General features: G+C 39.8%; 1 protein-coding gene across 1 annotated transcript in view; it reads left to right on the forward strand.

The window, feature by feature from the left end:
- The first annotated feature begins 586 nt into the window (after window positions 1-586).
- Window positions 587-15,438, forward strand: part of POU1F1 (POU class 1 homeobox 1) — a 181,427-nt gene continuing 166,575 nt past the window's right edge. The window contains exon 1 of the mRNA XM_074599168.1: window positions 587-905. The gene's annotated coding sequence lies outside the window, so the exon portion shown is untranslated. The remainder of the gene's footprint in view (window positions 906-15,438) is intronic.

A 15,438-nucleotide genomic window follows, 5' to 3' on the forward strand; every position in this document is an offset into this window, starting at 1 on the left:
CCTGTTTTGTCTTAGAATAGCCTAGAATATTTAGGAGGAATAGTAAAATATGATTAGGAGATCTATCACATTCATAATCTTAAGATTTATTTGATATAGGAGTGACCAGTGGCTCATTAGTTTGTTCTTGGCATCATCTTTGTGAAGTTCAGCTACTGCTTTCTTTGAACTTTAACCATTACTGCTTGCAGTTACTTTTATGAGACTATCTTTGCAAGGAATGAAGAAAGTCTTAGGTGAAAAACAAGATTCCTCCCAAGTATATTTTGCTCTTCACCAAAAGACTTGCAGGTGGGTTTCCTGAACTTTTATTTGCATGTAAGAAAATGGGAACTTCATTCATGAATCTGTTGGTGAATCACAGAAAGCATTTGCAGTTAACAATAAAACACATTCAAAGCTATAAAAACATTATTTTGAGTTTATAAATTTAAAAATTGATCCGCTTTGTGGGTCAGGAGGAGCTTGAGGCTAGGGAGCCAGCTGTCTTTGTTTGACATCAGATCCAGCTGGGAAATAGCCATGTGATTTCTATAAAGGGATAGAAACAAAGTAGGTAGGTTTGGTTGTTTGAAGGAGGTGGGGGTGCTAAAGTGCCTGCAGCCTGTGTTGGTCCAGTGGGTGGCTGGGCTCTCTGTTTCAGTAGTACAGCGTGTCCTGGAAAATGAAACCTCAGCTGCAACTCCAGCCCTTCTGGGCAAGCTGTTAGTCCGCTGCTTTGGTGCTCTGTGACTGAAGGTTTAGCTGTTGAGAGAAGACCTACGGTAGGAGTTTTAAAGTTGGTACCTGGAGTGGCAGTATTCGGGCTGTAGGCAAAAGCTTTGGCCTGTTGGATGTCAGAGAAAAGGCGAGTGCAGTTGAGTTCACAGCACATCTCTCCTCTCATCTGTTGCAGCTAAATCAAGGTAAGGTGGTTTATGGCTGGTACATTTGCATTTTGCTCAGGTTATGTGCAGAAGAAGTTAGTATCTGGCTCTTAGCCTTGCAGGGGTTGTCTTGCGGGGTATGGGCTCCGGCCTTACCCAGGGTTGCCTCAGGGACCTCTTGCATGAACCGTAGGTGCTCTAGGGTCTTGGCTTTGTTCGTTGTGTCCACCTTACTGTTGCGTGACTCTCAAGGCTGTTTTAAGGAGCAAAGATAGTTTTGATGCATGTTGTGAGTGTTGTACCTAACGATGAGGAAGTGCCTGATGTGGAGTACCTGCCCTGGTTGCCAAGATCCTGTTGTTGGTAGGTGGCGTGGCCTTTGGTGGAAATGTTTGTGGCTATAACGTAGGGGGGATGAATCCTACTGTTCTGAAAAGTTTAAGCTTCCTCTGAGAATGTAAAATTATAATTTGCATTAACCTTAAGATAAATGTTTGGAATTAAGGTTGTCAGATGCTTTGATGCTCCGAAGAGATTTATCCCCATTTTAACTCTTAGCATATGCGTTTTTCCACCCCTTTGTTAAAAAGTACGTACATTAGCCTGAATCAAATCCTGGGGGGTGAGTGGAGTATGAATGGGTTGCAGTTTATCAAGGTGGGTTTTTTTCAAGGAAATAGCAAAATACTTTATCAAGGACTTTAGTGAAGCAAGATGGAAGTCAGCCAAGAGAACCCATTAACTTTTCTGTGTAATCACTTGTACTTAATGAATGCTTACAGACAGGTTTGTAGTACTGCTGAAGATGCGAAACTCCTAGTGCTACCCTGTCCCCATGCTTCCTTTCCTAAGTAAAACTGTTTATGATAACCCTTTCCAATATAAGATTGGAAAAAACCAAAAGGGTCATGAGAATGGCACCTGAGGTATTACTGAGAGTTTATGCCTGAGATACTCTGTGCTTTCAAATGGTCTTTTTTTAGGTATCCGTCTGACTCTTTCTGCTCTTCCACTATTTGAAGCTGGCTTTTTTTTGTGCTTTATTGGAGTTATTGAATATACTGATCTTTAGGATGTTCTGTTTATCATATATTGCTGATGATCCAACATACACTGAAGTAGAGAAGAACACTTATTTTTGCTGAATATTAAGCTGAAATGCTACAAGTTCTGCAGAAAAGATGACAATAAATTTTGTACGTTAATTATTTGATGTAAAACTCATCAAGTAGAAAACTATTGGGCTTCTTTCTATCCAAAGACGTATACCTGTAGACTCTGGACAATGAATTTTTTTATTTGTTGAGAGTATATGTAGGGATATGCAAAATATCTTCAGGATTTGTTGCTTTGACTTTGCAAATTTATATAGCAAATATTGAGTATCTATTTTACAATTAGTTTCTCAGACGCTAGTAATATTATGCAAAAATCCTTGCAGTGTGGATCAAAATATCATGGCCCAAACTAAAATTAGAAATAAAAATTATTTGGGATAAAAGCCTGTAGTTATTTTAAGCAAAGGGGTCATAAGACAATGTCGAGAGATGACCATAAATATACTTGTTTACAAGTTTATTGCTATCATGCTGTTGTTTACTGACCTTTTCTTGAAAAGTGGGATGCCAAGAAGGGTGCTGAGAATACGGAGTGCTGTATTTTGACTAGATTTAAGTGAGTCAGCTACTTAATGTCTTTACAGCAATAATATAACTGCTTGATAATTGTTTGCAATTTTTTTTTCTTGACTTATTCAGGATGAAAACTGTGCTTTGCGGGAATAAAACATGCTAGTATGGTGACTGAAATACTAATGTTCAAAAGTAGTTTAGTTTCAAGAGAGCTACAGATAAATGGAATGCTGCACAAAATTAACGTGCTTATAATTCATTATCTATTTCTGATGCACTAGAGATTTTTTTTTTCCAAAGCTTTCTCTGAAGTCTAGAAATAGAAAAGCGACTTTTTCAGTACGATGTAAGGCTGAACATACTAACAGTATCTCTAGAAAACTTTGGCAATAACTTGTTTTTATAACCCAATAAAATAGAATGCATTTTTTCCAATTTGTTCTGCTTGCATTGTTGCAAATGACTCCCACTTTTTCCCCTCAAAAGAGTGAAAAACAATTCCTTGTAAATGCTTTTCACAGAACAAATGGTTAGATATAAGTTACAACACTTGCTTTAAGCACTTGTCCAAGAATATGGACTGCCAATGGCCTTTTTCTAACAAAAGCTTAATCAATAAAGATTAACTGGGGAATTGTGGCATGCAAGTTATTTGCTTTACTTTGTATTGCTAAATAACATTATCAAGTTTGACGAACACCCTGCCTTCTAAACTTTGAATTCTGTGTAACTCAATTCATTATTATTTTTTCCTTCCACAAAATAGCTCGTGTTAGCATCAGGGTGCCTTTTTTTACTTCTATACTGATATAGCGGATAGTAAATTTTACCCAGACTTACAGCCCATAGTCAATATATTCAAATGCCTTATTTATATGCAGCAGAATTTGCACACTCACTTTTCTTTGTGAATGTAAAAAACAAAGGATGCTGCTAGTCTTCTGCTCGAGGCTGCAACACTAAAAAAGAATCTTTGGAGACTAAGAAATTTGCCAAGCTTTTCTAAATATTTAGGAACGGTCTTAAGCTTTTCTCTAATATCTGTAAATCTTGACGTAGCATGTCTGCATCCATCTCCCTTTGTGCAATATTCGGTGTACTGTTACAATACACCTTCATACCAACATCGTGCTGTACATAAAGTGGCCAATGCTTTCTGTGTTACAAGTTGGAGCCAACACGCTTTTGCTCTAAATCCAGCGCTATTGCTCCTCTGAGGCCAGGCTGAGATGTGAGTTAGGACACACACAGGGAGTGTTTTGGGGTTGATGTGTAGTCTGAAACCGAAGTGAAAAGTGTTGAGACCGCTTCACAGCTGCAGAGCACGGGCCTTCTCTGGGGGAGCCTCCCTGGGAGGCTGCAGTGCCTGACCCTGTGCAGGTCCTCTCTGCACAACATCGTTACCTGCGTTCAAGACCTTGGCGTGACCTAGTGACTTATTTAAGCGTTTCCTACACTAGTCTCTGAAACATTTATCATTTCTGACAGCCCCCAACCTGATTTTTTTTTTCTCTCCGCAAATTGCTCTGCAGTCAGGCCCCCCGATCCGGCGCGGTTAGATGGGATCTTATTAGGCTTGGTGCCTAGTGGGATGAGTGACTGCCTACCCCATAGAAAAGCAGCCCAGTTCTTCAGAGCGGCTGTTCCCCTCTTCTAGGAGGGTGGCTGAAATAGCCAGAGAGCACCTACTGAATATTAATGCTTACATGAAAATTAACTATCCCAGTTTCTCTTGTCCTGTGGAAAAGCTGGAAATAATTTGATTTCCGGGCAGGTGCCTCACAGTCCCCAAGTAGATTTTCAGGTGAAGGAATTTATTGTGTCATGTGACCCAGAGTAAATGCTAAATGATCAGCTGAACTTGCCTTACTTGGAGAGGAAACAGTTTTTTCTTCAGAAAGCTTTATAGATCTGGAGAAGCTGACACTTTGGGTAGGGATGGCAGTTATTGTTTATGCAGCTGATCTTGACCCTAATGTTCTCCAGGTGTTCTTGTTCAGAGTAACAACCAGTAATTAACTACCGCTTACCTTTTTTTTTTTTTTACCCCCTCCAGGGTATGTATAATTTTACTTCCAGTTCAATACCCTTGTTACATCTGAAGTTACTTACAGACAGTTTTAAGGAAAGGTAAACAAAGCACTAGGCATAGTGCAAATTTTGGACAACAGTTGTGATAATTTGGAACCACTATGGAAGTCTTTTGATACTGCAAATTTATTTTACTTACAGGAGAAACACAATTTTCATGTTTGATGGCCATCTTATTAACTATTTGAATTGCTTAGTAGTTAATGCTTTGGTGTAAACCAAAGCTAATATCTGGCTTGAAAAAAATATATTCTTGGGGTAGCGTAATCAAAATGAAGCAACTTAGACAAAATGTGGGACTTATGCCCACAGACTGGAGACAACTCTTCTTTTTATCCAGCTCTTGTCCTTTGTGTTGCCTGCTATCGTTAACTTTCGTCTCACTGACCTGTATGGTAGTGTACATGCCTTAAAATGGTCCAAATTGTCTTTAAAAAATGTGCTAAAATGGCTTGGCCATAACTTGATAGTAAATAACAATAACTGCAAGATACAGGTTTTGTTTCCCTTTTCAATATCTGAGATAATATTATAGGAATTAATTCTCACCTTCTGATTTTTGGACTTGAAAGTGTTTTCAAGAAACAACAGCAACAAAAAGGCCCTTTAAACCATGTTGACAGCTGCTACATATGATATTTCCATTTTATAATACAGTAGTCTAATGGAAAGTATTTGTTATTTTTCCTCTTCCAGTAAGAATAAGACATTAATAAACAAGCAATGGTCACCTGGTTTTGCAGATAACATATATAACACAGCCATAAACCAGAGAAATAGGGGGAACAATCATACCAAATCACAAGTATCCTTTCTACACAAGTATAAGTGAGGCGAACAAATCATCTTCTGAAGACGACAGGTTAAAGAGAAATTCTCTTCAGGGGAAAAAAAAATCCTGGGTAAAATTCCTGATTAATTCCTGAGCAACCACCAGTTTGAGATATCTGATAATAATTCTAGCCTCTGAATACTTTGCTCAGCGAAGGGGCAAGCCGTACCAGGAAAACAGTTTTTCTGGAGACTGCAGTGCCAAGACTTGTCTAGGAGTCTGGATAGGAACAGGGGAAACGGATTATCAACCTGGCAGTGCATTTTTCTGCTTAGTTAAATAAATAGTCAGACCATGAGGAATTCTTCACCTGTTTTTTTTCCTCTTCTCTTTTTTCCATTAGATAGGGAAGTTTGTCTTAGATGGCAATATTCCTTGCGTGGTGGGTGTGTTGTATGAAGGAGAAGAGGGAAGTGAAGTGTGTATGTGAAGTTGTATGGCGCTAGGTACGAAGACAGGGTTTGGTGCTGTGATGCAGGAGCAGTTAAACCAGTCATTTTTAAGAAGTAGGATTACTTTTATTTTAGTGGGTGTGTGGTTTAAGAGCTTGCAGATAAAGCAAAAGGCAGTTGGCAGGTAGTGTACCGTTTTCCTTTGGACCATGTATTTCCCAGAACAGAGGCCTCAGTGAATCTCAAGCTGGGGTCTGGCATGTTGTCTGCTGCTGCCGTAGCACAGTCCTGAGGAGAGGGATTAAAGGATGCTTCAGACAGGGCAAGGCAAGGGCAATGCCTTGGGGAAGAGTGTTGGCAGGAAAGATTCCTTTGTTTTAGTTGTTATCCTGTAAAAAGCAAAAAACTGTTGTTCTTGGCTGTCTTGTAAGATTCATTGGAGAGGTATTTTATTCTTTTTTTTTCTATGTGCTTGCATGTGAGATCTTGTAGTACTTGAGCAATAAAATGCTAGATTAATCTTTTCTCCTTCACTATGTGTGCGGTTCTTCTGGAACTGTGCCGAGCCCTGTAGTATCAAGGATGGTATTGGCAGAAATAGCACATTGCTAAAATGCATTCGACTTCTACTGCGACCAAAATCCTCACTTATAAATGCACACCATCCCTTTAACTTGTGGACTCTCCTGCTTGCTGAATAAGCACTTCTGCTTTGTCCCCAGTCACGCTGTGAATGACGGTTGGCTGCAATTTGATAGTCACCTGGGGAAAGGGAATACATATTGGGATGGTTTTTCTTCTTTCGTGTAATAATCATGAAATATGGCTTGCAGTATGCTGCATACCTGACTGCATCAGAAGGAGGGAAAACTTTCCTTCTTCAGTGAGACAGATGCCATTTAGTATACAGGTGTTTGTGATAAAGCAAAGAAATACTGCACTCCAGGGGAATTTGACTTTTCCCTATTTTAGAATATGGATATTTCCAGCAAAACCTACTCTGCCTACTCTATGGGAAGGGAAATGATGGCAAGAATTTAACTGCTTCTTTCTCTTCACTTTAATTTAAGAAGATTCTTGAGTAAAAAGAGACAAAACACTGCGGTGCGCGGGGGAAGTAAGAGATGCTTGTAGAATGGAGGCTTGGAGTGTTAAAAGGAAATAATTTGGACTATAAACTGCAGTAACAGCAGTGTTGCTGTTGAAGGTTGGTGTCAAGAAAGCAGATTTTTCTGCCATGGATGGGAACAGTTTGTATGTTTTTGCTACTTGTATATCCAAATGTAATTAGTTACAATGAAATGCATTTTAGCTTCCAGCTGATACCTGCAGCATCCATTTACAATAAATAGTTGTCACTCCTGTTATTCTCCCAGCATCATCCGTCTTTTCCAGTGAAACGGTCCCTGTATCAGTTTCACAGCACCATAGGTAAGGATATCACAGAGGTATCTCAGCATCATGCACTTTCAATCTGACTGTTTTATTATTAAAAAGACATCTTATTTGGGTTAGCAGTGTAAGGAAAACTACAACTGACAATGTATCGAAGTGTGTGAGGAGGTGGGGGAGCTCATAGTAGTTGAAGACAGATTTATCACTTTAATGATATTTTATGGTGTGTTCCTGAATATGCATCAACAGGTTGTAAATAATCCAAAGGGAGGATTTGCACGAGCTCTGAAATGCTTTCAGTGTCCCAACCCAATTTCAAGCTGTGACAAATAAGCTTGAATACTGCAGGCAGCATTTTGCTCATCTTTCTGGCATTCAATCACCAGTAAAACAGACTTTAAAGGAACAATGCGGTGAAACCTGGCTTAACTGACCACTGGAGAGAGGGATAAAAAAGGGGAAATATCTTTTTAATGCATGTTTTAAAATTATCTGGAATGCTTTATGGAGAATACTTTTTTGTCACAACAGTGACATCTTGCATTATTCTTAATGTATGGAAAATATCACTTTTGAAAATGATGGCCCAGTTTTCTATCTGTTAAAAAAGCTTAGTAAGCAGCAATAATATCACAGTAACCCCTTTCTTTTACTGAGGCCTGCTGGCGATGTGAGGATCTTTCAAAATAGTGGTGACAGTGTGCATTGGGTTTGCGTGGCAAGGATTTGGTAGCAGGGGAGCTTCTGTGAGAAGCTGCTAGAAGCTTCCCCCATGTCGGATGGAGCCAATGCCAGCCAGCTCCAAGATGGATCTGCCGCTGGCCAAGGCTGAGCCCATCAGTGATGGTGGTGGCACCTCTGTGATAACATACTTAAGAAGGGGAAAAAAAGCCAGAACTGCACAACATCAGCAGCAGTTAGAAGAGAGGAGTGAGAATATATGAGAGCAACAACTCTGCAGACACCAAGGTCAGTGAAGGGGGGGGGAGGAGGTCCTCCAGGCACCAGAGCAGAGATTCCCCTGCAGCCTGTGGTGAGACAGGCTGTCCCCCTGCAGGCCATGGAGATTAATGGTGGAGCAAATATCCACCTGCAGCCCGGGGAGGACCTGATGGATGTGCCTGAAGGAGTCTGTGACCTGTGGAAAGTTCACACTGGAGCAGTCTCCTTGCAGGACCTGTGGATCCCTGGAGAGAGAGGATCCCAAGCCGGAGCAGTTTGCTGGCAGGTCTTTTGACACCGTGGGCGACCCACGCTGGAGCAGTCTGTTCCTGAAGGACTGCACCCTGTGGAAGGGACCCAGTCTGGAGCAGTTCATGAAGAACTGCAGCCTGTGGGAAGGACCTAAGCTGGAGAAGTTCATGGAGGACTGTCTCCTATGGTAGGGACCCCATGCTGGAGCAGGGGAAGACTGTGAGGAGTCCTCCCCCTGAGGAGAAAGGAGCAGCAGAAACATCATGTGATGAACTGACTGCAATCCCCATTCCCCATCCTGCTATGCTGCTTTTGGGGAGGGGATAGAGAAATCAGGAGTGAAGTTGAGCCTGGGAAGAAGGGAAAGATGGGGGGGGGGAAGGTGTTTTAAGATTTAGTTTTTATTTCTCATTATCCTACTCTGATTTCGTTGATAAAAATTAAATAAATTTTTCCCTAGTCAAGCCTGTTTTGCCCATGATGGTAATTGATGAGTGATCTTTCCCTGTCCTTATCTTGACCCGTGAACCTTTCATTGTATTTTCTCTCCCCTGTCCAGCAGAGGAGGGGGAGTGATAGAGCAGCTTTGGTGGGCACCTGGCATCAGGCCAGGGTCAACCCACCACACAGTGCACTTGCAATGGAAATGTCTCTTAGAAAAGTGCCTGTTCAGACAGGACTTGGAAAAGAAACCCTCTTGGATCCTGAATAAAACTTCTGGTGACGATCAGGAAGGGGGAACCACCCACGATAGGAAATAGTCGGTCCCTGTTGTGATGAGGCTTTGTTAGGTGTCGGTTAAGCCTGTTGCGCATCCTCCTAATGCATATTGTCAAACTACACGGGCACCAAATGCAGGAACAGTGGTAGTGGTGTGGTTTCGTAGAAACCTTCCTTCTACTCAAAGCTGCATCTAGTCCTGTTCAGTGTGTCAGATCCAAAAATTCCAACTGCATCAAGTAACACGGGGATTTGACCCTGGTTTCTTTGTAACCTGTGGAAAAGCTCTGCCTACTGGTTGCTCTGGACAAGTATTTGTGTTAATGGACTTCTCTACAGGGACTGCTACATCCCTTTGAAAGACCCAAATTCAGTTGAGGTCTTCACTGATGGAAGAAGGGGAGGGTTCTCTGGTGGTCAGTGCTGTGACTTAGGAAGTCTTGGAAACTGGAACCTCACAAATACTATTTTCAGATATGTGACCCAAAGGAAAAGTGTTTATTAAATAAGTTCATTAATGCTTTTAGATATATAATGCAAATATATTAGTGCACATACAAGGCCTGAATACTTAACATTAGGGTGTTGGCAGCTGCAACTCCAAAATGACACAGTAGATTGATGGTGAGCATCCTTCTTGACGAGGACTATATTGAGCAGTTTGATCAGCTTTGTGCTGTTAAGAACCTTCAAACCTTCAGTTTTGAGACAATCGATTACTAGTCAGTCACTGAAAACTTGAACCATGCCGTTTCTGGAGGCACGAGTTTTTTCCTATGTACTTGCCCACTCTGTTGGGCTGTGTGAGTGCTTATGCCTTTTTGCAAGGGAGTGAGGTGATGGATGAATGACAGCCACCTTCCTCAGTGCTCTGTAAGGAAACTAGGAATGGGGAGAGAGGGATCAGTGCAATGGCCAAGGTAATCAGTGTGTAAGTAGAGAGAGATCTCTGTAAAGGGGGTTTTAAACAAGCCCATAATGTATGCCAGAGGACAGAACATTTCTGTATAGCTTTTGAATGTGCTTGATAACCATGAAAAACATAATCTCCCAACCCTTTTTCCATCATCAAATTTCTGAACTCACCATGTCATACTTGCTGCTGAACGTCATCACTAGATGTTGCAGTACCTAGCTAACCCTTCTGTGTGTGCCTCACTTACACGCTCCTAACTACATCTAGTATACCACTTTAGTCCTGAAGTACCCTGACCAGACCAAAGGAGGCTTTCACCTTGTGTATCTTGTGGAATGGGCTCTGCACTTAGGAGAAAGGTCACTTTCTGTGAACTTCCTAAATTCCTTGCAATGTGTGTGCACGTGCAGGCACACGCTTGCAAGAACACACACCCGGCTATAGATTTAATAAGAAGCTGTTGGTTTAGCTATGAAAAACCTGGTCTGTCCAGTGTCTTGGATGTCTAGATGGGAAATCTATCATTCAGGGATGTACCTGTTTCTAAACAAGGAATTAAATTACACTGCCTTCGTAAAATCACAGTACAGAGAAGTTTAAGACAGTGTAATCCATTTTTAAAATCTAGGCTACAGTCACAGTGACTGACAGAGCAGCTGCTGCTGCTTCATGTATCAGCTGTGAAATGGGCTGGCATCATTAATTCTATAACCAAATAAATGCAGATGTTTGCAAGAGCTTTTGGGTTTTCCTCCTCAGAACATCCAAAGGTCACACAACTTCTTGAGGGTCGACTGCTAGCAGTGCTTCTCATTAGTTTAACGACAAAGAGTTTTGCTGTTTGGAGGCAGTGCCCGTACTGGAGATGGGAAAAAATCCTGGCATGAAATTGTTCATTCTTGTTGTGCTATGAAACACTGATATTTGCGCTGGGTGACTCGGGAAGCGCTAGTATGTCTTGGAATCGTATGCCGTCCATTTCAACCGTTATGTGATATGTTGCGTTTCCTTTGGGAGCAAGCAGGTTTTTAGGAGGACAAATGAAGATAGATGGTTTTATAAGTTTGCCTGAACTCCACGTTTTTGGTGAAATCTGAATTTGTAAACTCATGGGAATATAGGGAGGAGAATAAGCAGCTGTGTAAAATGGAGGAAGATGGGACTTAACTGTACTTGAAGGTGTTGATTAAAAATTAAAACAAACTTCTTGAAGCCAAAGCAGTTCAAGGTCAACAAACAACTCTTTGCTCTTTTCCTTTTTTTTTATACGGAAGAATTGTTTCTTCCTGACCTGAGGTCTTTGTCTCTCAGCTTCCTCAAAGTTCAGATTATCACTTAAACTGTTGAACAGCATGGTTCATATTGATAATATTTATTTCTTTTGCTGATATAAAATCATGCTATTTGTCACTTCTTGTGAGAAAGATTGAACAGCAATTTTACAAGCTTTAGTTAATGTTAGCTTAGATAGGTATTTTGAGACTGTCATTTACAGCAGGATGCTGCTGTGAAATCACAGGGTAGGCCCAGATTTGTTGTTTGTTGTAATTCCAATTAAATTAAAGGATTTATGGTTAGCTGAGAAAATACATTGCTCCATACCACCCTTTTATACCCCAATAAGCTTTCCTGTAAAAATTGAACAGATGCTTTCATAGGTATGAGTGCTTACATTAGCTTAAAGTTTTGCTGTTCATCAGTTTTTATGCACAGTATAGTATCTTTAATGGATTTTAGGCTGAATTACAATGGCTGAGGTATTTTGGTGGAAATTAAAAAAGATACCTGTAGAACACTAATGCTGTTGCATGGATATAGCACATGCTGAAATATCACTTATATGAATAAATGAAGCCAGACCTTTAAAACTATATGGTTCTCTTCTTGATACCGCAAGATTCTAAACATGGGAAATGTAATGCCTCAGCTGTTTTGGAGATCATTTACTGAAAACGTTTAGACTTTCAATTGCAATATAAATATAGTAATTTTCAGTTGTCTTCTGCCTTCCTATTTGATAAGACCTTTTCGAATGTTTCTTAAAGCATTTATCTCTCCGTTGGTCCCAAGTGTGTCCGTGTGGGGAAATGATGACAGTAAGAGGTCTTCACTGGTGAGAACCTAGTAATTGATGTTGGTGGAGCTGGTTTTCTGATGCTTGGTGACTGCAGCTTAATTTGCATGAATAAAAACGCTGTTTTCAGCTACGTGTACAAGTGCAGTGAGCTGCAGTCTTGGCCCTGAGTGAAAAACATCATTGAGTCACTGCAGAGACCTGGATGCCTATTTTGTCTTTACTGTAATGGAATATTGCATATTCTTGTTTAACTTGCTTTCTTATACCCACTCCTTTCTCCTCCTTGTCCCCCACATTCCCTTACTCATTTAGGTTTCCCTTTTGACTCTTTCTTTCCTTTTACCCTCTGGTGCTCAGATGAGAACCCACAGCCCTTTATTGAAAGACTAGTGGGAGACAGGGAGAGAAAGAATTGCAGTTACAGTAATGAAAAGACCATGCAATTTATTATGAATGATAGTATAATTACTAGGAAATGTGATTTATTACAGAGATCGGCTACTTGCCAAGCCTGTTGGCATAAGCTGCCTCCTTTTCATGAGAAGGACCCAAAAGGAGAATTGTGACAAGGTAGTGGTTATCCATTTTGACTTGGCATTTGCAACAAAATGGTTTGGTTTCTATCTAAGCCATCTCCAGAACTAACACGAACAAAGATCTGTAAGCGATGATGAGGGAGTGTTAGCAATGACGTCAAACGAGAGAATGTTATGCCAGGGTTTTAATCTTGATAAACTTAAACCTTCATAAAAGGTTTTAAAAGCACTGCATTCACACCTCTTCAATTTTTCATGTTTGGCACAGAATGCACTGAGTAATGCCGCACTAGTATTTACAAGAAACAATTCTGCCTCACTAAGAAACATATGATATTCTTCTACTCTGGTTTATTACTACAACACTCCAGTTATTATCTGTATTCTGCACTTTGGGGGAAGTTGACCCCTCTTGTATGGAGAGGAAGAATTTTTATTTCAATGAGATATCTTGCCAAGAACTTATGCTCTTTCAGTAATTTCCAAATGTGTTTTAAGTTTCACCTTGGTATATTGACTACAGCTCTGAGATGGTCAAAATATCTTTAAAGCTCAGCCTTTAAGTAGTTGGCGAGCCCATTATTACCTTGCTGTTTCCCATCTGTTGATCGAGCTCCAAGAGTCCCTTTCTCCTTTGTGAGCTTTCACAACATTCACTGACTCTGACATGTTTAATTTGCTTAGTGAATTATGTATGACAAGAAACATCTTGCTTGTTGCAGAGGGAACAGCCTGTGCTGTGAACTGTGGTGCTTGTCTGCTGCATGTGGCGTTAATCTCAGCCACAGATACTCCTAGAAATCCGTGTAGGATTTAAAAATTAAAAAAGATTAAGTGGGAGGGAAATATACCTGAATAATGAAATGTGATTGAAGAATTTTTCACAACACAGAAAGCAAGATGAGATGATATTTTGTTTTGGCATATTCAGTCATTATGCTTTACATCTGAAAGACCCTGGCCGATACCTCTGCTGACTATGAGGCACCAAATTATGAGCAGAGCTCCCCATTGATTCTGGATGCAATGAAGAAACTTATGGAACATTGTCATGAGACGATTGTATGGATCAAACATCACAGATCATCAATGTGGCTTCAAAATCTCTGAAAACTTTTTTCAAAACAATGCAAGGTGTGCTTTTTCTGCCTCAAGAACAGGTGTGAGCCCTGGTGTTCCTGTCCACACTTGTTTTGGGGCTTTTGAAGTGTGTGTGGGAAATCCTAGTTTAGGTGATGCTAATGTGAATGGATAGATAACAAAATGGTGTTATGTCAAGTTAAAGTCAGGTTGATGTTTGAACCAAACGGTTCCTCCCCTGCTGCTATGGATCTGAACATAAGGGTTTTTGATGGAAACCATTTATCTCTTCAAATTGTGTTTATTGTATACTAGCTCATTTCATCATCCCTGTCTGCTTATGCATGTTTACCCTCCCCTCATTGCAAATAAAGATAAACAAAACTTTGTTGTGCTGGAGTCTGGGTCTAAAGGATCTAAAGCCTCACTACTATGAATCCACCGATTTTCTTTTCCACGTAATAACATATCCTTTTTCTTGTAAAAACGTGTACAGATGTCTGTTCAACATTTTCAGTATAATAAGATAAATGCTGATAATAGTAAGATAAATGTTGATAAAAAAGCCTTTCCAAAGGGATTAAAAAGACTCAGGGTTGTTTAAGTATATTAATTTCACATTTTTATTGATATTAGTAAGGAGTAATAACATCTCAAGGATAGAAAGAATAGCTCTTTTTACTTCTTGAAATAAGCTGTTTATGAAGGTTGAATAACAACATGAACTGTAAGATTGAAGATTAATTTATACCTCTATGTTATACACTTTGATTTATAATTGGTTACTGGAAGATCTGAAAGGATTATGAGATAAAATGGAGGGAGGATGGAGTTGATGGGTGAGGTAAATCTGTATGAAATATATGGAGATGGAGAATCAGAACTTTCTCTTCACTTGAAATAGAAGTTTAAAGTCTTTTAAACGAGGTCAGCGGTATCATTGAAATGGAGTAGGTGTATTTGCAATGTTTGGATACTAGTTGCAAAAATAGTTTTGGCTTGCTTGTCTTTCCTTACCCCCACCCCAAAATTTTTTTAGGATTACATTTTTCTCTGTGAGAGGGAATGATGTTTTAAAATTTGTTTAGGGAGACAATTCAATTGGCATTTCTACATCTGAGACTTCTAAGAAAATTCATACTGATGTATGGCAAGTATTATACATGCTACTCTGCATGTTGCCGAAATGCTTGGCAAGGTGATGTGCTTCACATGTGCTATGACTGTCAAAATTTGATTTAGTCAGTAATAAAAGAATAACAAAAATGTTTACTTCAGTGAATGTAACTTCAAGCCAACAGTGCTGCCTGGTTTGGAGGACCTTGGAGAGGCTTGGTTATTTTACAAGATAAGTTACTGCATATCTGGAACAAGAAATGCTTTGCCTACTATCAGCTGCCACTTTTGAACTAACTTTTTTCTAACTTGCAAAAGTCTCCTAGTACAGAGTTCACGAGTTTGCTCATATGCAAATGAATTTAGTTCCATCTCAGTGAAGAAAGTGAAAAAAAATTTCTTTCTCTCCAATCAACCATTTGGAAATTTTTCTAGTTATGGCTTTTCAAAATAATAAAAAATATGATATACCTAATTAAACTGCATTTTTAACATTTCATTCTGTATGCAATATTTTGCTTGAAAATGTCATGTTTTGCTATGTTTGTCAACAGCACATGCCTCAATCTGTACTTTTCAGTCTCAAGTTGTC

This window comes from Larus michahellis, chromosome 1, assembly GCF_964199755.1.
Source record: "Larus michahellis chromosome 1, bLarMic1.1, whole genome shotgun sequence".
NCBI classification, from domain to species: domain Eukaryota; kingdom Metazoa; phylum Chordata; class Aves; order Charadriiformes; family Laridae; genus Larus; species Larus michahellis.